We start from the raw sequence: 12401 nt of genomic DNA, 5'->3' as shown, positions 1-12401 counted from the left end.
AACACAAAAGAACATAATAGAATAGTATAGAATAGAATAGAATACAACAGAATATAATAAAACAGAACAGAACAGAGTAGAACAGAATACAATAGACTAGAATAGAGTAGAATAGAATAGAACAGAATAGAACAGAACAGAATGGAATAGAACAGAACAGAATAGAATAGAATAGAATAGAATAGAATAGAACAGAATAGAATAGAATAGAACAGAACAGAATAGAATAGAATAGAATAGAACAGAATAGAATAGAACAGAACAGAATAGAATAGAATAGAATAGAACAGAATAGAACAGAATAGAATAGAATAGAATAGAATAGAATAGAACAGAATAGAATAGATTAGAACAGAACAGAATAGAATAGAATAGAATAGAACAGAATAGAATAGAACAGAACCGAATAGAATAGAAGAGAACTGAATAGAATAGAATAGAATAGAATAGAATAGAATAGAATAGAATAGAATAGAATAGAATAGAATAGAATAGAACAGAATAGAATAGAATAGAATAGAACAGAACAGAATAGAATAGAATAGAATAGAACAGAACAGAACAGATTAGAATAGAATAGAATAGATCAGAATAGAATAGAATAGAGTAGAACAGAACAGAACAGAATAGAATCGAATAGAATCGAATAGAGTCGAATAGAGTCAAATAGAATAGAATACAATAGAATAGTGTCGAATCGAATAGAATCGAATAGAATTGAATAGAATAAAACAGAACAACAGAACAGAATAGAATAGAAGAGAATAGAACAGAATAGAACAGAATATAATAGAATAGAATAGAAGAGAATAGAATAGAATAGAACAAAACAGAACAGAATAGAATAGAAGAGAATAAAATAGAATAGAACAGAATCGAATAGAACAGAATAGAATAGAATAGAATAGAACAGAATAGAGCAGAGTAGAATAGAACAAAATAGAATAGAATAGAATAGAATAGAATAGAATAGAATAGAATAGAATAGAATAGAATAGAATAGAATAGAATAGAATGGAATAGAACAAAACAGAGCAGAACAGAACAGAAGAGAATAGAACAAAAGAGAATAGAATAGAACAGAACAGAACAGAACAGAACAGAATGCAATACATGAGAATAAAATAGAAGGTAATAGAACAGAATAGAATAGAACAGAACAAAACAGAACAGAATAGAATAGAACATAATAGGATAGAACAGAACAGAATAGAATAGAATAGAACAGAACAAAATAGAATGGAACAGAATAGAATAGAATAGAACAGAACAGAACAGAACAGAACAGAATAGAATAGAATAGAACAGAAAGGAATACAACAGATCAGAATAGAATAGAATAGAACAGAACAGAAGAGAATGGAACAGAATAGAATAGAACAGAACAGAATAGAATAGAATAGAACAGAACAGAATAGAATAGAATAGAATAGAGAAGAACAGAATAGAACAGAATAGAATAGTTTAGAATAGAATAGAATAGAAGAGAACAGAATAGAATAGACTAGAACAGCACAGAACAGAATAGAATAGAACAGAATAGAATAGAAAGAACAGAATAGAACAGAATAGAATCGAATAGAATCGAATAGAGTCGAATAGAGTCGAATAGAATAGAATACAATAGAATAGTGTCGAATCGAATAGAATCGAATAGAATCGAATAGAATAAAACAGAACAAAAGAACAGAATAGAATAGAATAGAATAGAACAGAATATATAGAAGAGAATAGAATAGAATAGAACAAAACCGAACAGAATAGAATAGAATAGAATAAAATAGAATAGAACAGAATAGAATGGAACAGAATAGAATAGAATAGAATAGAACAGAATAGAGCAGAGTAGAATAGAAGAAAATAGAATAGAATAGAATAGAATGGAATAGAACAGAACAGAACAGAACAGAAGAGAATAGAACAAAATAGAATAGAATAAAACAGAACAGAACAGAACAGAACAGAATGCAATAGATGAGAATAAAATAGAATGCAATAGAACAGAACAGAATAGAATAGAATAGAATAGAACAGAACAGAATAGAACAGAACAGAATAGAATAGAATAGAACAGAACAGAACCGAATAGAATGGACTAGAATAGAATAGAAGAGAACAGAATAGAATAGAATAGAATAGAACACAATAGAATAGAATAGAATAGTAAAGAACAGAGTAGAACAGAATATAATAGTTTAGAATAGAATAGAACAGAATAGATTAGAATAGATTAGAACAGAATAGAATAGCATAGAATACAACAGAATAGAATAGAATGGAACAGAATAGAATATAATAGAATAGAATAGAACAAAACAGAATAGAATAGAATAGAATAGAACAGAACAGAATAGAACAGAATAGAATAGAACACAACAGAATAGAACAGAACAGAAGAGAATAGAATAGAATAGAATAGAACAGAATAGAATAGAATAGAACAAAATAGAATAGAATAGAATAGAATAGAATAGAATAGAATAGAATAGAACAGAACAGAATAGAATAGAATAGAATAGAACACAACAGAATAGAACAGAACAGAAGAGAATAGAATAGAACAGAATAGAATAGAATAGAATAGAATAGAATAGAATAGAATAGAACAAAACAGAACAGAATAGAATAGAATAGAATAGAATAGAATAGAATAGAACAGAATAGAACAGAACAGAATAGAATAGAATAGAATAGAATAGAAACGAATAGAATAGAACAGAATAGAATAGAATAGAATAGAACAGAATAGAGCAGAGTAGAATAGAACAAAATAGAATAGAATAGAATAGAATGGAATAGAACAGAACAGAACAGAACAGAACAGAAGAGAATAGAACAAAATAGAATAGAATAAAACAGAACAGAACAGAACAGAACAGAATGAAATAGATGAGAATAAAATAGAATGCAATAGAACAGAACAGAACAGAATAGAATAGAATAGAACAGAACAGAATAGAACAGAACAGAATAGAATAGAATAGAACAGAACAGAACAGAACCGAATAGAATGGACAAGAATAGAATAGAAGAGAACAGAGTAGAATAGAATAGAATAGAACAGAATAGAATAGAATAGAATAGTAAAGAACAGAATAGAACAGAATATAATAGTTTAGAATAGAATAGAATAGAATAGAACAGAATAGATTAGAATAGAATAGAACAGAATAGAATAGCATAGAATACAACAGAATTGAATAGAATGGAACAGAATAGAATATAATAGAATAGAATAGAACAGAACAGAATAGAATAGAATAGAATAGAACAGAACAGAATAGAACAGAATAATAGAACACAACAGAATAGAACAGAACAGAAGAGAATACAATAGAATAGAATAGAACAGAATAGAATAGAATAGATTAGAATAGAATAGAATAGAATAGAATAGAACAGAACAGAATAGAATAGAATAGAATAGAATAGAAACGAACAATGTAGAATAGATTAGAAAAGAATAGAATAGAACAGAATAGAATAGAATAGGACAGAAAAGAATAGAATAGAATAGGATAGAACACAAAAGAACATAATAGAATAGTATAGAATAGAAGAGAATACAACAGAATATAATAAAACAGAACAGAATAGAATAGAATAGACTAGAATAGGGTAGAATAGAATAGAACAGAATAGAACAGAACAGAATGGAATAGAACAGAACAGAATAGAATAGAATAGAATAGAATAGAATAGAATAGAATAGAATAGAACAGAATAGAATAGAATAGAACAGAACAGAATAGAATAGAATAGAATAGAACAGAACAGAATAGAATAGAACAGAACAGAATAGAATAGAATAGAATAGAACAGAATAGAACAGAATAGAATAGAATAGAATAGAATAGAATAGAATAGAATAGAATAGAACAGAATAGAATAGATTAGAACAGAACAGAATAGAATAGAATAGAATAGAACAGAATAGAATAGAACAGAACCGAATAGAATAGAAGAGAACTGAATAGAATAGAATAGAATAGAATAGAATAGAACAGAACAGAATAGAATAGAATAGAACAGAACAGAATAGAATAGAATAGAATAGATCAGAATAGAATAGTATAGAGTAGAACAGAACAGAACAGAATAGAATCGAGTAGAATCGAATAGAGTCGAATAGAGTCGAATAGAATAGAATACAATAGAATAGTGTCAAATCGAATAGAATCGAATAGAATTGAAAAGAATAAAATAGAACAACAGAACAGAATAGAATAGAAGAGAATAGAACAGAATAGAACAGAATATAATAGAATAGAATAGAAGAGAATACAATAGAATAGAACAAAACAGAACAGAATAGAATAGAAGAGAGTAAAATAGAATAGAACAGAATCGAATAGAACAGAATAGAATAGAATAGAACAGAATAGAGCAGAGTAGAATAGAAAAAAATAGAATAGAATAGAATAGAATAGAATAGAATAGAATAGAATAGAATAGAAAAGAATAGAATAGAATAGAATGGAATAGAACAAAACAGAACAGAACAGAACAGAAGAGAATAGAACAAAAGAGAATAGAATAGAACAGAACAGAACAGAACAGAATGCAATACATGAGAATAAAATAGAATGGAATAGAACAGAATAGAATAGAACAGAACAAAACAGAACAGAATAGATTAGAACATAACAGGATAGAACAGAACAGAATAGAATAGAATAGAACAGAACAAAATAGAATGGAACAGAATAGAATAGAATAGAACAGAACAGAACAGAACAGAATAGAATAGAATAGAATAGAACAGAAAGGAATACAACAGATCAGAATAGAATAGAATAGAACAGAACAGAAGAGAATGGAACAGAATAGAATAGAACAGAACAGAATAGAATAGAATAGAACAGAACAGAATAGAATAGAATAGAATAGAGAAGAACAGAATAGAACAGAATAGAATAGTTTAGAATAGAATAGAATAGAAGAGAACAGAATAGAATAGACTAGAACAGCACAGAACAGAATAGAATAGAACAGAATAGAATAGAAAGAACAGAATAGAACAAAATAGAATCGAATAGAATCGAATAGAGTCGAATAGAGTCGAATAGAATAGAATACAATAGAATAGTGTCGAATAGAATAGAATCGAATAGGATAAAACAGAACAACAGAACAGAATAGAATAGAATAGAATAGAACAGAATATATAGAATAGAATAGAAGAGAATAGAATAGAATAGAACAAAACAGAACAGAATAGAATAGAATAGAATAAAATAGAATAGAACAGAATAGAATAGAACAGAATAGAATAGAATAGAATAGAACAGAATAGAGCAGAGTAGAATAGAAGAAAATAGAATAGAATAGAATAGAATGGAATAGAACAGAACAGAACAGAACAGAAGAGAATAGAACAAAATAGAATAGAATAAAACAGAACAGAACAGAACAGAACAGAATGCAATAGATGAGAATAAAATAGAATGCAATAGAACAGAACAGAATAGAATAGAATAGAATAGAACAGAACAGAATAGAACAGAACAGAATAGAATAGAATAGAACAGAACAGAACCGAATAGAATGGACTAGAATAGAATAGAAGAGAACAGAATAGAATAGAATAGAATAGAATAGAACAGAATAGAATAGAATAGAATAGAACAGAACAGAATAGAACAGAATAGAATAGAACACAACAGAATAGAACAGAACAGAAGAGAATAGAATAGAATAGAATAGAACAGAATAGAATAGAATAGAACAGAACAGAATAGAATAGAATAGAATAGAATAGAATAGAACAGAACAGAATAGAATAGAATAGAATAGAAATGAACAGAGTAGAATAGATTAGAAAAGAATAGAATAGAACAGAATAGAATAGAATAGAATAGAACAGAATAGAATAGAACAAAACAGAACAGAATAGAATAGAATAGAATAAAATAGAATAGAACAGAATAGATTAGAACAGAATAGAATAGAATAGAATAGAACAGAATAGAGCAGAGTAGAATAGAACAAAATAGAATAGAATAGAATAGAATGGAATAGAACAGAACAGAACAGAACAGAACAGAAGAGAATAGAACAAAATAGAATAGAATAAAACAGAACAGAACAGAACAGAACAGAATGAAATAGATGAGAATAAAATAGAATGCAATAGAACAGAACAGAACAGAATAGAATAGAATAGAACAGAACAGAATAGAACAGAACAGAATAGAATAGAATAGAACAGAACATAACCGAATAGAATGGACTAGAATAGAATAGAAGAGAACAGAGTAGAATAGAATAGAATAGAACAGAATAGAATAGTAAAGAACAGAATAGAACAGAATATAATAGTTTAGAATAGAATAGAACAGAATAGAACAGAATAGAATAGAATAGATTAGAACAGAGTAGAATAGCATAGACTAAAACAGAATAGAATGGAATGGAACAGAATAGAATATAATAGAATAGAATAGAACAGAACAGAATAGAATAGAATAGAATAGAATAGAATAGAACAGAACAGAATAGAATAGAATAGAATAGAATAGAATAGAATAGAATAGAATAGAACAGAACAGAATAGAATAGAATAGAATAGAATAGAAACGAACAGAGTAGAATAGATTAGAAAAGAATAGAATAGGACAGAAAAGAATAGAATAGAATAGGATAGAACACAAAAGAACATAATAGAATAGTATAGAATAGAATAGAATACAACAGAATAGAATAAAACGAACAGAACAGAGTAGAACAGAATAGAATAGACTAGAATAGAGCAGAATAGAATAGAAAAGAATAGAACAGAACAGAATGGAATAGAACAGAACAGAATAGAATAGAATAGAATAGAATAGAATAGAAAAGAAGAGAATAGAATAGAATAGAACAGAATAGAATAGAATAGAACAGAACAGAATAGAATAGAATAGAATAGAACAGAATAGAATAGAACAGAACAGAATAGAATAGAATAGAATAGAACAGAATAGAACAGAATAGAATAGAATAAAATAGAATAGAATAGAACAGAATAGAATAGATTAGAACAGAACAGAATAGAATAGAATAGAATAGAACAGAATAGAATAGAACAGAGCCGAATAGAATAGAAGAGAACTGAATAGAATAGAATAGAATAGAATAGAATAGAATAGAATAGAATAGAATAGAACAGAATAGAATAGAATAGAATAGAACAGAACAGAATAGAATAGAATAGAATAGTTCAGAATACAATAGAATAGAGTAGAACAGAACAGAACAGAATAGAATCGAATAGAATCGAATAGAGTCGAATAGAATACAATAGAATAGTGTCGAATCGAATAGAATCGAATAGAATTGAATAGAATAAAACAGAACAACAGAACAGAATAGAATAGAAGAGAATAGAAGAGAATAGAACAGAATATAATAGAATAGAATAGAAGAGAATACAATAGAATAGAACAAAACCGAACAGAATAGAATAGAAGAGAGTAAAATAGAATAGAACAGAATCGAATAGAACAGAATAGAATAGAATAGAATAGAACAGAATAGAGCAGAGTAGAATAGAACAAAATAGAATAGAATAGAATAGAATAGAATAGAATAGAATAGAATAGAATAGAATAGAATAGAATAGTAAAGAACAGAATAGAACAGAATATAATATTTTAGAATAGAATAGAATAGAATAGAATAGAACAGAATAGATTAGAATAGATTAGAACAGAATAGAATAGCATAGAATACAACAGAATAGAATAGACTGGAACAGAATAGAATATAATAGAATAGAATAGAACAGAACAGAATAGAATAGAATAGAATAGAACAGAACAGAATAGAACAGAATAGAATAGAACACAACAGAATAGAACAGAACAGAAGAGAATACAATAGAATAGAATAGAACAGAATAGAATAGAATAGAACAGAATAGAATAGAATAGAATAGAATAGAATAGAATAGAATAGAACAGAACAGAATAGAATAGAATAGAATAGAATAGAATAGAATAGAAACGAACAGAGTAGAATAGATTAGAAAAGAATAGAATAGAACAGAATAGAATAGAATAGGACAGAAAAGAATAGAATAGAATAGGATAGAACACAAAAGAACATAATAGAATAGTATAGAATAGAATAGAATACAACAGAATAGAATAAAACACAACAGAACAGAGTAGAACAGAATAGAATAGACTAGAATAGAGTAGAATAGAATAGAACAGAATAGAACAGAACAGAATGGAATAGAACAGAACAGAATAGAATAGAATAGAATGGAATAGAACAGAATAGAATAGAATAGAACAGAACAGAATAGAATAGAATAGAATAGAACAGAATAGAATAGAACAGAACAGAATAGAATAGTATAGAATAGAACAGAATAGAACAGAATAGAATAGAATAGAATAGAACAGAATAGAATAGATTAGAACAGAACAGAATAGAATAGAATAGAATAGAACAGAATAGAATAGAACAGAACCGAATAGAATAGAAGAGAACTGAATAGAATAGAATAGAATAGAATAGAATAGAATAGAATAGAACAGAATAGAATAGAATAGAATAGAACAGAACAGAATAGAATAGAATAGAATAGATCAGAATAGAATAGAATAGAGTAGAACAGAACAGAACAGAATAGAATCGAATAGAATCGAATAGAGTCGAATAGAGTCGAATAGAATAGAATACAATAGAATAGTGTCGAATCGAATAAAATCGAATAGAATTGAATAGAATAAAACAGAACAACAGAACAGAATAGAATAGAAGAGAATAGAACAGAATAGAACAGAATATAATAGAATAGAATAGAAGAGAATACAATAGAATAAAACAAAACAGAACAGAATAGAATAGAAGAGAATAAAATAGAATAGAACAGAATCGAATAGAACAGAATAGAATAGAATAGAATAGAACAGAATAGAGCAGAGTAGAATAGAACAAAATAGAATAGAATAGAATAGAATAGAATAGAATAGAATAGAATAGAATAGAATAGAACAGAATACAATAGAATAGAATGGAATAGAACAAAACAGAACAGAACAGAACAGAAGAGAATAGAACAAATAGAATAGAATAAAACAGAACAGAACAGAACAGAACAGAATGCAATACATGAGAATAAAATAGAAGGGAATAGAACAGAATAGAATAGAACAGAACAAAACAGAACAGAATAGAATAGAACATAATAGGATAGAACAGAACAGAATAGAATAGAATAGAACAGAACAAAATAGATTGGAACAGAATAGAATAGAATAGAACAGAACAGAACAGAACAGAACAGAATAGAATAGAATAGAACAGAAAGGAATACACCAGATCAGAATAGAATAGAATAGAACAGAACAGAAGAGAATGGAACAGAATAGAATAGAACAGAACAGAATAGAATAGAATAGAATAGAGAAGAACAGAATAGAACAGAATAGAATAGTTTAGAATAGAATAGAATAGAAGAGAACAGAATAGAATAGACTAGAACAGCACAGAACAGAATAGAATCGAATAGAATCGAATAGAGTCGAATAGAGTCGAATAGAATAGAATACAATAGAATAGTGTCGAATCGAATAGAATCGAATAGAATCGAATAGAATAAAACAGAACAACAGCACAGAATAGAATAGAATAGAATAGAACAGAATATATTGAAGAGAATAGAATAGAATAGAACAAAACAGAACAGAATAGAATAGAATAGAATAAAATAGAATAGAACAGAATAGAATAGAACAGAATAGAATAGAATAGAATAGAACAGAATAGAGCAGAGTAGAATAGAACAAAATAGAATAGAATAGAATAGAATGGAATAGAACAGAACAGAACAGAACAGAAGAGAATAGAACAAAATAGAATAGAATAAAACAGAACAGAACAGAACAGAATGCAATAGATGAGAATAAAATAGAATGCAATAGAACAGAACAGAATAGAATAGAATAGAATAGAACAGAACAGAATAGAACAGAACAGAATAGAATAGAATAGAACAGAACAGAACCGAATAGAATGGACTAGAATAGAATAGAAGAGAACAGAATAGAATAGAATAGAATAGAACAGAATAGAATAGAATAGAGTAGTAAAGAACAGAGTAGAACAGAATATAATAGTTTAGAATAGAATAGAATAGAATAGAACAGAATAGATTAGAATAGATTAGAACAGAATAGAATAGCATAGAATACAACAGAATAGAATAGAATGGAACAGAATAGAATATAATAGAATAGAAGAGAACAGAACAGAATAGAATAGAATAGAATAGAACAGAACAGAATAGAACAGAACAGAATAGAACACAACAGAATAGAACAGAACAGAAGAGAATAGAATAGAATAGAATAGAACAGAATAGAATGGAATAGAACAGAACAGAATAGAATAGAATAGAATAGAATAGAATAGAATAGAATAGAATAGAATAGAATAGAACAGAACAGAATAGAATAGAATAGAATAGAAATGAACAGAGTAGAATAGATTAGAAAAGAATAGAATAGAACAGAATAGAATAGAATAGAACAAAACAGAACAGAATAGAATGGAATAGAATAAAATAGAATAGAACAGAATAGAATAGAACAGAATAGAATAGAATAGAATAGAACAGAATAGAGCAGAGTAGAATAGAACAAAATAGAATAGAATAGAATAGAATGGAATAGAACAGAACAGAACAGAACAGAAGAGAATAGAACAAAATAGAATAGAATAAAACAGAACAGAACAGAACAGAACAGAATGAAATAGATGAGAATAAAATAGAATGCAATAGAACAGAACAGAACAGAATAGAATAGAATAGAACAGAACAGAATAGAACAGAACAGAATAGAATAGAATAGAACAGAACATAACCGAATAGAATGGACTAGAATAGAATAGAAGAGAACAGAGTAGAATAGAATAGAATAGAACAGAATAGAATAGAATAGAATAGTTAAGAACCGAATAGAACAGAATATAATATTTTAGAATAGAATAGAATAGAAGAGAACACAATAGATTAGAATAGATTAGAACAGAATAGAATAGCATAGAATACAACAGAATAGAATAGAATGGAACAGAATAGAATATAATAGAATAGAATAGAACAGAACAGAATAGAATAGAATAGAATAGAACAAAACAGAATAGAACAGAATAGAATAGAACACAACAGAATAGAACAGAACAAGAGAATACAATAGAATAGAATAGAACAGAATAGAATAGAATAGAATAGAATAGAATAGAATAGAATAGAATAGAATAGAATAGAACAGAACAGAATAGAATAGAATAGAATAGAATAGAAACGAACAGAGTAGAATAGATTAGAAAAGAATAGAATAGTACAGAATAGAATAGAATAGGACAGAAAAGAATAGAATAGAATAGGATAGAACACAAAAGAACATAATAGAATAGTATAGAATAGAATAGAATACAACAGAATAGAATAAAACAGAACAGAACAGAGTAGAACAGAATAGAATAGACTAGAATAGAGTAGAATAGAATAGAACAGAATAGAGCAGTACAGAATGGAACAGAACAGAATAGAATAGAATAGAATAGAATAGAATAGAATAGAATAGAATAGAATAGAATAGAATAGAATAGAATAGAACAGAATAGAATAGAATAGAACAGAACAGAATAGAATAGAATAGAATAGAACAGAATAGAATAGAACAGAACAGAATAGAATAGAATAGAATAGAACAGAATAGAACAGAATAGAATAGAATAGAATAGAATAGAATAGAATAGAACAGATTAGATTAGAACAGAACAGAATAGAATAGAATCGAATAGAACAGAACCGAATAGAATAGAAGAGAACTGAATAGAATAGAATAGAATAGAATAGAATAGAATAGAACAGAACAGAATAGAATAGAATAGAACAGAACAGAATAGAATAGAATAGAATAGATCAGAATACAATAGAATAGAGTAGAACAGAACAGAACAGAATAGAATCGAATAGAATCGAATAGAGTCGAATAGAGTCGAATAGAATACAATAGAATAGTGTCGAATCGAATAGAATCGAATAGAATTGAATAGAATAAAACAGAACAACAGAACAGAATAGAATAGAAGAGAATAGAACAGAATAGAACAGAATATAATAGAATAGAATAGAAGAGAATACAATAGAATAGAACAAAACCGAACAGAATAGAATAGAAGAGAGTAAAATAGAATAGAACAGAATCGAATAGAACAGAATAGAATAGAATAGAATAGAATAGAATAGTAAAGAACAGAATAGAACAGAATATAATAGTTTAGAATAGAATAGAATAGAATAGAACAGAATAGATTAGAATAGATTAGAACAGAATAGAATAGCATAGAATACAACAGAATAGAATAGACTGGAACAGAATAGAATATAATAGAAT

The sequence above is a fragment of the Sus scrofa genome, chromosome 18 (assembly GCF_054392235.1).
Source record: "Sus scrofa isolate SSC_HxYL_T2T_F1_AM1 chromosome 18, Sscrofa_HxYL_maternal_Yorkshire_Landrace_v2.0, whole genome shotgun sequence".
NCBI lineage: Eukaryota > Metazoa > Chordata > Mammalia > Artiodactyla > Suidae > Sus > Sus scrofa.
This window is presented reverse-complemented; position numbering follows the sequence as displayed.